Source organism: Myodes glareolus, chromosome 17 (assembly GCF_982192425.1).
Source record: "Myodes glareolus chromosome 17, mMyoGla1.1, whole genome shotgun sequence".
Classification (NCBI taxonomy): Eukaryota; Metazoa; Chordata; class Mammalia; order Rodentia; family Cricetidae; genus Myodes; species Myodes glareolus.
The window spans coordinates 36535544-36549866 of record NC_142042.1 but is presented as its reverse complement, the minus strand read 5'-3'; positions in this window follow the sequence as shown (position 1 = coordinate 36549866).

The window sequence follows — 14323 nt, the reverse complement described above, 5'->3', positions numbered from 1 at the left end:
ATGTAGGAAATAGAGAATTCTAATAGGCTTAAATAACAAAAATCCGGAGTTAGATATTGGGGTAAATGCTGAAAGAGCAGAGAAGTAAAGGAGCCAGCCACTAGAGAGACCCTTAACCTTTACCGAATCCTCAGACCAAAGTGGGCAAAATCCTCCATGAATCCTCAGACTGAACGTTCTCAGATACTGTCTCCTCCCACCTTATATTCCTCTCTCCACCCAGCCACACTTCTGTCTTCATCTCCCTAGTGCTGGGATTAAAGGTGTGGGATCCCAAGTGCTGGGATCAAAGGTGTGAGCTCTGTTTCTCTTTGATTTAGACTGATTCGGTCTGTGTAGCCCAGGGTGGCCTTGAACTCACAGAGCTGTGTCTACCTCTGTGTCCTGAGTGCTGGGATTAAAGGTGTGTGCCATCACTCCCTGGTCTCTAAGGCTAACTAGTGTGTCTAGTTCTGTCTGCTGCTCTTCAGGCAAGCTTTATTTGTTATAGTACAAACAAAACATCACCACAGGGAAGTGAACCTGGATCCTCTGTAAGAACAACGAAATTCCTAAGCAATGAGTAGTTTCCCCAGCCTGAATTTCAGATAGCTTTGTATTGTTGTCTAACTTACTGACTCAAGAAGTTATTCAGGGGGCATGGTTTTCCTTGTGGCCTTATTACTTTGGGTAGCATTTTCATGAAAGGCAAGCAAGAAGGGCGGGAGTGGAGGGTGGGCTATCTGCAGCTACATCCACCACCTTAAACGCTCATATCGGCAGATGGGCATCCCTAGAACCAAAGTGAATCTAACAGGGTCTGTCTGTTTGTGGTACACTCTGAGGGTCTATACAACACTCCTTACTGACTCGGGGTCAGGGCAGTGGGGGTGGGGGAGATAGCCAGGACATCACTTGAGGAAACATGTCTTTCAAAGTCCATTAAAGGAACTCTCCAGCTCATACCCACAAGCATCAGAGCATCTCAGATCTCAGTCATTCTCATGAAGGGAGGGACAGACACCCAGACTGTCCCAACTGTACTTCAATGGCTGGGAGAGCAAGGAAGCAGTTGATTCTATGACTCACTGGTCGCTAGCAGTGATATTAAAATGTTTGCGTACTGATGGAGTATGGACCCTGAATAGCTTAAAGAGCACCACCCGCAGCAGCCTCACAGGGGGTCCGTGCTCAAGGGCATCTAGAAATGGTAGTGGGTCATAGCTGGAGCAGCCAGGCTTTGCAAGGGTGGGTGGGCATCCCAAGCATTTATCTTTACCTAATCCTCGAATTCTGTTATGTACACATTAACACTTCTCGGGGAATGGGTGAGAAAACACATCTTTACAGATGTTAAACCATCAGACCACACTTCAGATAATAGGAGAACCCAAGGCTGTGGCTGCCTCGCACAACCAGCTTGGTGTATTTTTTTTTTCCCCACTGTGCTATCGAGGCCGATGTCAGAGAAGGAAAAGCAGCCAATGAAAATGTGGAGCCAGGACTTGAGCTTTGTGCCCTTGGAGTCACTGTTCCAAGCCGTTACCACCGAGTGACTTCCTTGGCCTATTGAACTACGAGAAGAAGGCGCTGCCTGTGCTTCCGCCTCAGTCAATTTTATCTTGAAGAAGCTCTGCTGGGGCAGCTTCTGCCACGTCAGCAAGAGATGTGAATGGAGGTGGATGAACCAAATCACTGACTTCCTGGATGAAATGTATCTGAGCTGAGTCTTAGTAAGCAAAGCAGGAAGCTGTAGAGTCCTTTATGTAAGTATTAAACATGGACTATTTCAAACTCAGAAAGGCAAATATCATGTTTTCACTCATTTATGATTCCTAGAAAAAAAAAAAACATGTGTATCTATGTACACAGAAGTAGAAGCAAAACGATCTAGAAGACTCTGGTGGGTGGGAGGATAGTAGGAAGGGGATGAGCTCAGAGCACATTATGTACTTACATGGAAACGTCCCTATTGCTGGAGATAAAACTTAGTGGTAGAGCATTTGTCCAGCATGGACAAGCCCTAGGTTCAATCTCTAGCACAAAAAGAAAGAAAGAGAGAGAGAAAGAAAGAAAGAAAGAAAGAAAGAAAGAAAGAAAGAAAGAAAGAAAGCGAGGAAGAAAGAGAGAAAGGGAGGGAGAGGAGGGAAGGAGGGAGGGAGAGAGGAAAGGGAGGGAGAAAGCTAACCCATAAACTTCTGATGTCAACTCCCAGGGCAAAAGCAGAAACAATGTATGAAAATCCAACACAGCAACACAGCCTGTCTCCTGCACAAACTACAGTCCCATAATAATGGCATCTGACAAAAATGACCTGAAAGAACTTCCAGACAAAGAATTCAAAAGAACACTTCTAAGCATGCTCAACCAACTCAAAGAAGACATAAACAGATGCAAGCAAAAGCAGGGAAGAGTGAAATAAGAGAAGTCAATTCAAAATATGAAAACAGAAGTCAGTGAGAGACCTGCAGAAGGAAACCCACACTGAAACGATGCTGAAATGAAAGACTCAATAGGGCAAATAAAAGCCTCACTAATAGAACAGAATGCATGGAGACTCAAGGCTGGAAGTCAAGGTAAAGAAATTGGGTCACTCAGTAAAGGTCAGTGATAAGCATCAAGTGTGAGTGTGTGTGTCTGTGTCTGCGTCTGTGTGTGTGCATGTGTGTGCGCACGTCTGTGTTTGTGTCTGTGTGTATGTGTGTGCCTCTGTGTGTGTGTCTGTGTATGTGCATCTGTGTGTGTGTGTGTGTGCGCGCACGCACACGCACGCAAGCGTGCACACGCACGCATGTGTACATGCAGAGCATAGGAGAGCTCTGGACACCATGAAAGGACCTACTCTTTGGATTATGGGCATAGAAGTAGGAGAATGCCACAGCCAAAACAAAGACATTTTCCAAACCTAGAAAAATAGAGGATGTTGCAGAGAGCCCACCAACAATGACCGTTCAGACACAGCTTAGAGCTAATTGAAAGTCTTTATTCCAGCCAGCTGGGACTACACTCAGGCGCTCAGGACCTAAGCCTATTCCCAAATGACCAAAGTACAGTGTTTTTCAGGCAAAAACCACATCTTGGCACCTCGCTCTACAGCTGCCATGGGACTTTGCAGAAGCTGGGATAGGGGATTGGTGGAGGAAATTCCACACAGGCAAGCAGCTTAGACAGAAGCCAAGGTAAGCTAGCCAGCAGATCTTGATCTCAGGTTCCGAGAATAGAGTTTGGTAATTTTCCATGGATTTCTCCATCAAGGAGATCAAATTCTAGTTAAACCTGAAATGGCCTCAGCAAGAATCCAAGATGGAGGAACCTCTGCGCTGTCTTGCCCCAACACAATTATCCGAATACAAAAGGTCTACAAACAGATAGGACGAGAAATGAAACTTTCAATGGCCTGGTATAGTTAAAACATTAAAAACAAAATAAAGGGCATTAAAACTGCAGAAAAGAAAGGCAGGCCCATCAGGATAACGTTTGATTATCTGACAGAAATTTTTATAGCCAGGGGGCCTCGAAAGGTATCTTCCAAGTTCTGGAAAACCACAGCTGTGAACCCAGACTATTATACATAGTAAAACTATTAAACCCAAAGGCAAGGTTTGAGAGATGGCCCTGCCACTAAAGCACACTGGCTGCTCTTCCAGAGGACCTATGTCTGATTCCGAGCGCCCACATGGCAGCTCACAGCTGTCTGTAATTTCAGTCTCCAGGGATCTGACACCCTCTCCTGTCCCCTTTGGGCACCAGACATGCTCATGGTACACAGACATACATACAGACAAGATACCCACACACATAAAATATCGATTTTTAGAAGAATTTAAAGAAAACTAAAACTTTCCATGACTAAAATTGATTAAGTTATGATTGCTAAACCCGCTTTACAGAGGCTATGAAAGGAGCACGTGGCTCTGAAGAAGACAGACACACCTGAACTAAATAAACAACTCCAGAACCAGCGATCTAGAGGGTTCTAAGAAAATGGCATCAAAAAGCAACAAAGTAACAGGAACTAGTGTATCCTAAGGTTGCCGTGACCCCATCAGCCACATAAGTCCTTCTGGATTTACCTAATGTTATAATTGAAGGTTTTTCTCTCCCCTCGATGACTCCATCCAATCTGTGACTTTATCATCTATAACCCACAGTCTGTTCTCCTTATTTGTGTGTCTCCCACACAAATGCCCAAAATTCTGAACTCCCTTCCATTGTCTCTCCTTGCCTCCTTAATTTCTTTTGGCTTTTTCAGAAGACCTCGCCGTTAGCCTGTCTGAAAATGGTTATACTTCTCCCAAGTACCCTACATATACAAAGAAAACCTGTTTTCTCTAGTCTTATTGTGGAATCAATCTCGGCAGAACTTTGGGGCTCCCCTGGGTTGCCCATTTCCATCAAATAACATATCAAATCTATTCTCGTTGGTGACTGTCTTTCCTTTAAAATTTTTTTAAAGGTTTATTTATCACATATACAGTGTCTGAATGCAGATATGCCTGCAGGTCAGAAGACGGCACCAGATCTCATTAAAGATAGTTGTGAGCTGCCATGTGGTTGCTGAGAATTGAACTTAGGACCTCTGGAAGAGGAGGCAGAGCTCTTAACCCCTGAGCCATCTCCCCAGTACCCAGTGGCTGTCCGTCTAGTGACTCACAGAGCCTTGGCGCTTCTGGCTGAGACTTACCAAAGGGTCTCTTAATATCATACAGTATTGAAACATTGTATTTCCTCTGATTAAAAATGCTCCCAATTTCCCCATCTGGATTTTGCCCCTGAAGTCTGCCTTAGCAACTTTGTCCAGTAACTGGTCACAGTGCGAGATTCACCACATCTGGATATGGTGTACCTCCCAGTCTAGACGCATGCTCTGTGAGGTAGCACTTGCCTCGATCCTAATCGTGGCTCTGCAGTCTAGTCCCACAGACGACATATAGTGTGTACTCAGTAACAATCAGTGATTGCTTCCTTTCAGTCTGTCTTCCTCCAGCCTGCTAATCACAGTCTGTTCTCCTTATGTGATCCAAAGACAAATCTCAACATGCGTCTTCCTATTTTTCACAGGATCATTTCTCAAAAAAGTTTCCATTTTATACAATTCTGAGAAGTTAGGCTAGAGCCAGCAAGACGTCTCCATGAGTTAAGGCACATGTCTGCAGGCCTGACTACCAAGGTGCAATCCCTGGGAACCCAGTGTGCTGGAAGCAGAGAGCAGATTCCTCTGAGTGATTCTGTGATGTCCACCCATGTTCTGTGGCAGGTACACACGCACCCACCCACATACACACACACACATGAAATGAATGAATGAATGAATGAATGAATATGTGATGTAATGGGAAAAAAAGGTTAAATTAGGCTAATGATAGTTTTCTTCTAAAAATATATTGAGAAGTAGCCAAGCTCCATCTAATGCTGTCAGGTAGGCCTTGGATCTCTTCTGTCAAACATAATTTCATAATACATTTCTTCAAATGAGGCCAACCATGACAGAGATGGGTCAGGACAGAAACAAAACAACTCCATGGTTATGTTTGGACAGAGCCAACATGGACACGGTTCAAGACAAAAAAAAAAGCCTCCTCTAGTCTGGCTGCTATGATAACCACTGCTCCTTTGCCAAGTGCTGCCATTTTCATGGCCTCTGTCTCTTCAGAAGCAGGTTTACAGAGACCCCCATTCACGAGACTAACCTTAGTTTCTGACAACAGCCGATCCTACATACAAACCCAAGCATTTCCACGATCTAGAATCCTACAATAGATCTTTGTGTAAAGTTGTCTTTACTGAACCGCCCAGACTGCTGCCCATGAGCTGCAGTAATTCTCGCTGCCAGACTAATAACCCGGGTTTGCTCAATCCAAGTGTCTTTCTGTTAGCTACAGAGATTTGGTAACGTTTTGCCCTCTATACAGATGAACTGCCAAACACATCTGTGCAGCTGCTTGGGGAACTGGGGACTTCAGGAACAATGAGAGGAAGTCACAAGGGCGCTCTTAAGGTGAAAGAAGGGGGAAAGATGTCTTTGTACCTAAGAAGCCAGCTGGGGTAGTCATTTTAATATCTGACAAAATAGACTTCAAACCAAAACTAATCAGAAGAGACAGGGAAGGACACTACATACTCACCGAGGGAAAAATTCGCCAAGTTGTCATTTCATTCTTAACATATATGCCTCAAACACAAGAGCACCCAAGTTTGTAAAAGAAACGCTACTATAGCTTAAATCACATATTGACTCTCCCACACTATAGTGGGGGATTTCGATACCTCGTGCTCAGCAATGAACAGGTCATCAGACAAAAGCTAAACAGAGAAATCCTGGAGCTAACAGGCATTATAAAGCCATTGGACCTAACAGACATCTACAGAACGTTTCACTCAAACACAAAAGAATATACAATCTTCTCTGCACCTTCTCCAAAATTGACCATATACTCGGGCACAAAACAAGTCTCAACAAATACAAGAAAACAGAAGTAACCACCACATCCTGTCAGACCACCACAGATTAATCTGGATATCAACAAGAGAAAAACAATAGAAAGCTTACAAACTCATGGAAACTGAATGATTCTCTCCTGAGTGAGAACAAACTGGGTCAACACAGAAATAGAAAGAAAGCCAAGACTTTCTAGAATTGAATGAAAATGAATACACAACATATTCAGACTTAGGGGACATAATGAAAGTGGTTCAAAGAGGAAAGTTCATAGCACTAAGGGCCTACAGGAGAAGAACTGGAGAGATCTCATACTAGCAACTTAACAGCACCCTTGAAAGTTCTAAGACAAAAAGAAGAAACTCCACCCAAGAGGAGAAGACAGTGGGAAATAATCAAACTCAGAACTGAAACAGCAAAAACACAACAAAGAATCCATGAAACAGAGTTGATTCTTTGAGAAAATCTGTAATATTGACAAACCGTTATTGAAATTAGCTAAAAGGTAGGGAGAGAAAATCCAAATTAGCAAAGTCAGAAATGAAAAAAGGGATGTACAAAAGAAACCAAGGAAATCCAGAGACTCATAAGGACACACTTTAAAAAATCTGTATTCCACCAAATTAGAAAATCTAAAAGAAATGGATAATTTTCTTGATATATACCACCTCCCAAAGCTAAATCAAGACGAGGTAAACAATAGATCTATTTCATCCATAGTGAAATAGAAACAGTAATTTAAAGGCTACCAACCAAAAACAGCCCAAGACCAGGTGGTTTTAGAGCAGATTTCTCCCAGGTTTTCAAAGAAAAGTTAAATTATTCCACAAAAATAGGAAAAGAAGGAACATTGCTCAATTTGTTTTATGAAGCCACAGTTATCCTGAAACCTAATCCACACAAAGATCCAACAAAGAAAGAGAATTACAGGCCAATTTCCCTTATGAACATGTTTGTAAAAATTCTCAATAAAATATTTGAAAATTGAATTCAAAAACACATCAAGAACATTATCCACCATGATCAAGTAAGCTTTATCCCAAACATACCAGGATGGCTCATGATACAAAAATCAATAAATATAACCCATTATAGGCCGACAATGGTGGCACATGTCTTTAATCCCAGCACTCTGGAGGCAGAGACAGATGGATCTACAGGCCAGACTGGTCTACAGAGTGAGTTCTAGGACAGCCAGGACTGCACAGAAAAACCCTGTCTCAAAAACAAATCGAGGCCTGGTGTTGGTGGCACACACCTTTAATCCTAGCACTCAGGAGGTAGAGGCAGGTGGATCTCTATGAGTTCGAGGCCAGCCTGGTCTATAGAGCAAGTTCCAAGACAGCCAGAGCCACACAGAAAAGCACTATTTCGAGAAATAAACCCATCAAATAAACAAACTAAAAGATGATCATCTCATTAGATGTAGAAAAGACCTTTGAAAAAATCCAACACCCCTTTGTGATAATAGTTCTGGAGAGATTAGGGATACAGGGACATAATAAAGGTGATTAACAGCCTATAGCCAACATCAGATTAAATGGAAAGAAACTCAAAACAATTCTGCTAAAATCAAGCACAAGACGAAGCTGTCCACTCTTGCCATATCTGTTCAATATAGTACTTGAGGTTTTAGCTGGAACAATAAGAAAACTGAGGGAGATCAAGAACTCAAAGTATTTATTTGCAGGCGATATGAGCATGTACAAAAATGTCCCCAAAAATTCCACCAGGGAACTCCTACAGTTGATAGACACTTTCAGCAAAGTGGTTGGACACAAGACACAAGATTAACTAGAAAAAAAAAAAAAACCTCTATAGCCTTACCCATAAAAAAACAACAAACAGTAGGAAAGAAATCAGGGAAACAGCACCTTTCACATGACCCTCGAGTACTATAAAATATCTTGGGATAACTCTAACCAAGCAAGTGAAAGACTTATATGATAAATATTTTAAGACACTAAAAAAGATATCAGTAGATGGAAAGATATATCATGTTCATGGATCAGCAGGATTACTATAAAATAAAAATGGCTGTCCTACCTAAAGCATCCTACAGAGTCAAGGTAATCGCCATTAAAATTCCAACACAATTCTTCAGAGATATTGAAAGGACAATTTCAGCATCATATGGAAATGCAAACAACCCATGACAGCCAAAATAATTCTGAATAATAAAAGAACTGCTGGAGGTACCACCATCTCAACTTTAAATTGTACTACAGAACTATGCAGCAATTTAAAACACAGCACAGGATTGGCACAAAAGCAGATTTGTTGATCAGTAGAATTGAATTGAAGACACAGACATAAATGCACACACCCATGAACACCTGATTTAATTTTATTTTTTATAAAGAAGCCAGAAATACTCAGTGTGGGGGGGGATGTGCTTCAACAGTGGTGTTGGTCAAATGGATGACTACATGTTGAAAAATGCAAACAGATCCATGCCTATCACCCTGCATACAATTCAATTCCAAATGGATTAAAGACCTCAACATAATACCAGATACACTGAACCTGATAGAAGAAAGGGGGGAGGGGATAGCATGCATTCATTGGCACAGGAAAAAAAATCCTGAACAGAACAGCATTGGACTGGGCAGAAGGATCAACTATCGATAAATAAGACCTCAAGAAACTGAGAAGCTTCTGTAAGGTAAGGGACACCATCATTTGGACAAAGTGGAAGCCTAAGAAATGGGAAAATATTTTCGCCAAGTACATATCTGGTCAAGGGCGAATATCCAAACAGAACTTAGAGAACTAGATCCCAGGGAAACAAGAAACTCAATTGAAAAATGGGGTATAATTCTAAACAGAGAATTCTCAAAGGGGGAAGCTCTTACTGCTGAGAAACATAGAAATGGTCAACATCCTTAGTCAAAAGGGAAACGCGATCCAAACCACTTTAAGATTTTTCTCTTACACCTATCAGAATGGCTAAAATCTGTAAAAACAGATGACAGCTCATGCTGGAGAGGGTGTGGAGTAAGGGGGAACATGCATCCATGGCTGGTGGGACTCTACACTTGTGCAACCATTATGGAAATTAGTGTGGCGGTTCCTTAGGAAGATGGGAATTGATCTACCTCAAGCTCCAGCTATACCATTCTTGGGCATATACTCAAAGGATGCTTCGGCCTACCACAGAGACACTTGCTCCACTGTGTTCATAGTGACTTTATTCATAATAGCCAGGAACTGGAAACAACTTAGGTGTCCCTCAGCACATGAATGGATAAGGAAAACATGGTAGATTTGCATAATGTAATTTACTCAGCTGTTAAAAAATGTGAAATCATGAAATTTACAGGGAAATAAATAGAACTAGAAAAATGAGGGGGGTCCTGCAGGTGTCATACAGGGAAGCAAACCCCAAGAAGAAATAAGAATGAAAACCTGACTGGGCAGTGGTGGCACACGCCTTTAATCCCAGCTCTTGGGAGGCAGATACAAGAGGATCTATGTAGGTTCGAGGCCAGCCTGGCCTACAAGAGCTAGTTTCAGGACAGGCTCCAAAGCTACAGAGAAACCCTGTCTCGATAGATAGATAGATAGATAGATAGATAGATAGATAGATAGATAGATAGATAGATAGATAGATAGGTAGGTAGGTAGGTAGGTAGGTAGGTAGGTAGGTAGGTAGGTAGATAGATAGATAGATAGATAGATAGATAGATAGATAGATAGATAGATAGATAGATAGACAGACAGACACATAGATAGATACATGGATAGATAGAAAGAAAGATAGATAGATAAGAATGCCCAGCATATATTGACTTCATCAACTTGGATCAGACTTCAGGGAATCTAATGTTAGATGGTTCAGTCTAATCAATTCCAGGTGCACAATAAAGCTTCAGGTGTGACTACTTAGAAACGTCTCTACAAAGCACATGTGACCAGGAGGGTTGGTTCTATAGCAAAAAGGCCTAGTGTCTAGTGTGGTCTGTGAGTAACCAACCACCATCTGATTTGACTTAAAGCCCAATCCAGAAGATGGAACCCATACTCAACACTGATCGAGTGACCAAACACATGAGGTTAGATAGCCCAGGGTACTAGGGTAAAATCAAGTACCACTGCTAACAACAAAAAAAAAGCAATAAAGGGGCTCCTACTGGCATTCTGCTACACTCATAGATCAGTGTCTTTCTCAGCCATCATCAGAGAAGCTTCCTCCTGAGGTCGATAGGAACACATAACAAATACAGAGAGCCACAGCCAGACCTTATGCACAGTGAGAGACCGTGAAAGATTCAGCCCTAAATGGGGTGTCCCCTCAGGGATCATGGGGCTGTGCAGAAGAGGATAAAGATAGAATGTAAGAGCCATAGGGGATGGAGAACACCAAGGCAACAAAGTCCTCCAAATCAACAGGATGGATGCACGCATGAACTCACAGAGACTGAGCAGCACGCTCAGGGCCCTCCTGTGTCTGCACCAGATGGCGTTCTAGAGCTGAAAGGAGAAGTGGCCACAGGCCCCTTCCCTAACCCAGAAGCTAGCTCTAATAGATAACCTCTCGTAGATGAAGATTCAGTTTTCTCCAAGAGAGTCTCACTAGGGAAACAAACTGCTCTTAAGGGCAGGCTGTTTGCTCCACAATAGATAGCCAACAGAAACCCAACTTCTCTCATAATATTGTGTCAAGGACTTTTAAATTTTTTTCTTTTTTCTTTTTGTTTTATTATCTATTTTTTTTCCTATTTTCTTTTTACCCTATAAATCTTTTGTATATATAATGTGGCTTCCACTTCTGTTTGTTGGTTTGTTTATTATGTCTGCGGGCCAGAAGAGGGCACCAGATCTCATTACAGATGGTTGTGAGTCATCATGTGGTTGCTGGGACTTGAACTCAGGACCTCTGGAAGAGCAGCCAGTGCTTGTTACAGGTAAGCCGGCTCTCCAGCCCCAGTTTAGTTGTTTGTATGGGATTCCCAGGTATGCAAGTGGCTCCCTGCCGCTCTATCAGTTTTATGTCTCTTTCCTTGGGTTCTTTCCCTTCTGTTTTGTCCTACTCTGATGTATTAGTTTGTTATCTTAATTTATTTTATTATCATCCAATAGGAGCCTGTTTGTTTTCTAATGGGAAACAGAAAGAGTGGTGGATCTGAATGGGGCGGTGGACGGAACTGGAATAGAGGGAGGGAAAACCGTAATCAGGATGTATTATGTGAGGAAGGGAAATACACGATTTTCAATAAAAGAGAAAAAATTAAATGGTACTGGCAATGTTTAACTTTATAACTTGGGTGTTTCCTTACAATTGTGAAATGAAATTATGTTCACCCTTTTGAGTGTTTTCAACCTGAGGTAAACTGGAGAATATAAAAGAAAGGAAAGACTAGAGGTCACAATGATACGTGCCAAGAAGCTTGGGCAGAAGTAATCGTGTTGCTCTAAGTACTTGGAGAATTCTAAGTACTGAACTGGCCCTGAGCCTTCTTTCTGGAGATAAGCAAATACTCGAATGACCTCAAAAAAATACAATGAACAAAGGACCAGAGCTTTCCCAGGATGGAGAAAGATTTGTTTCGGTTTTACTGAAGAGTTAACATTTGCTGAAGGACACGAAGTTCTGACAGGAACTTTACTATTAGCCACCAGCAAATACTCATTCATTAAAGATGTTTGTTGCTTAGATGCTTATTTAAACTGAAAGCTGTTTAATACAGAAATCGTTCAGCATTCTTTTAAGACATTCATTAGCTAATTATCCGGGCACAAAGTCTTGTGTGAAAGGTTTCGTTAGGCAGATACTGACCTTGGCTTTCACTCTGAGGCTAGTTCAAGGGACAGGGAGCTTGTGGATGGACTGTAAACATACCTGGCTCGCTTGTCCAGAGAATCATAATTAAGTAATTGTTCTTAACCTTAATTTACTTAAGACGTTCTTTCTGACCAAGATTACTTACCCACAAATAAATATTATTTTAACACACCGACTTGAAAATTATCTGTCCTAGGGGACAAGAGATTGCCAGGTAGAATATACGGAAGTGGTTCAAATGTCTTTTGAAATTGTCTACCTAGTTTTAAAAGTCAGGAAGGGGTATGTTCAATCCCTCTTGGGTTATGGAACAAAGGAGAGCCCAAGAAAAATTGTGTTCATTGATTCTGCTTTAAGCTTGTGTTCTTTCAGGGGAATTACTGTTAAAATAACCACTGAGACTACACATATTCCTGTACTATTGAGCAAACTTTTTAAAGTGTAACATGTAAAAGTTAATATAAATCACACAGGCTTTTACAAACTGACTTCATCCATACAACCAACAGAGAAATGAAGGGTTCAAACATTGTTGGAATCCCATTCCATCCCTCCCATACATTCTTCTCCTAGGCAACTTTTAGCATGATAGATGAAGTGTGCCTAGATTGTAGCTTTATATAAATGGAATCACATAGAATTAATGCCTTTGCTTCTTGCTTTTCAACAAAGGGATGCGTTTAGCTGGGCAGTGATGGCACAGGTCTTAAATCATAGCACTTGGCGCTGCAGGCACTTGGATCTCTGAGCCTGGTTTATAGATCAAGTTCTAAGACAGCCAGAGCTGCACAGAAAAAAAAAACTTGTATCAAAAATTAAGCAAACAAGTAAGAAAGAAAACAACACTGGGGGGTGGGGGGGAGAAGGAAAGGGAAAAGAAAGAAGGAAAATAGAATGAGTTCAAATTGTGTTTATTTGTACCAATACCCAGCACTTTGGTTTTCTGTTCTACTACTGATAACATTTGATTTGCTTCCAGTATGGGTCTAGTATGAATCATGACAAATGAAAAAAAGTGTTTTTAACAAGAAAACAGTTGGCAGATAAGTTGTTGTTTAATTATTTTCCTATTAAAACTATGAAGCTATTGTAGACAGATTTTAGAGCATAACTTTCTACAGTCCTATGCCTGTGCCTGGCATGGGGGTTCACATCTTTTATCCCTGAATTGAGAGGCAGGCGGATCTCTGTGGTTTCCAATCCAACCTGGTCTACATAGTGAGTGTCAGGTGAGCCAGCGCTACAGAGAGAGACCCTGCCTCAAACAAACAAAATAGTCTACACACAGCCAACTCGCCAGTGTCCTGTCACTGCTGAACCAAATCACCACACATAGAGTGGCTTCTCCAATACAAATTTGTTCTCAGAGGGTTCTACAAACCAAAGGACCCAAACAGAGCTATAAGGTCCAAATTCAGTGTCAGAAGGACTTCTGGAAACTCCAGCATAAACTTTTTATCTCATTTCTGCCAGGTTTTAGTCCTTGTGTGTATGTGTGTGTTCCTCTGTGTGTAAGCACGCATGTATATGTGTGTGTGTTCCTGTGTGTACAGGTTCACATGTGTGTGTGTGCATGTGCATGCATGCTCCTGTGTGTGCAGGTACATGTGTGTGTGTGTGTGCAGGTGCACACGTGTATGTGGGTGTATGTAGGTGCACACATGTGTGCTCACACACATGTGGGGGCCAGACGACAAACTCAGGTACCATTCCTCAGTCTCCAACCACATAAGGGACAGAGTCTCTCATTGACCTCAAGTTTGCCAAGTAGGCTAGACTGACTGGCTAGTGAACCCAAAGGAGCTGTAATCACTCTCTCTGCCCCATATGAGGATTCTCATGGCTCCATGGTACCTAGATGATCAATATAGGATGGTCATGATCCTCCACTACATGGGTAAAGTCTCTTTACCATGTGAAGTGACATAGTCAGAGGTTTTGGGGATTAGCAGATAGACTTCTTTGCAGGGGCATCAGTTAGCTCAGCAAACCAGTCTCTGAAATGATTTGTACCCAATTTTCCAATACACTTTTCATCAAACCCTCAGAAAAGTAAGGTAGACGTTCAGTGTCCTTTGGTCCTATGACCCCCCCAACTTGCCAATATCAGCAGAGTGGAC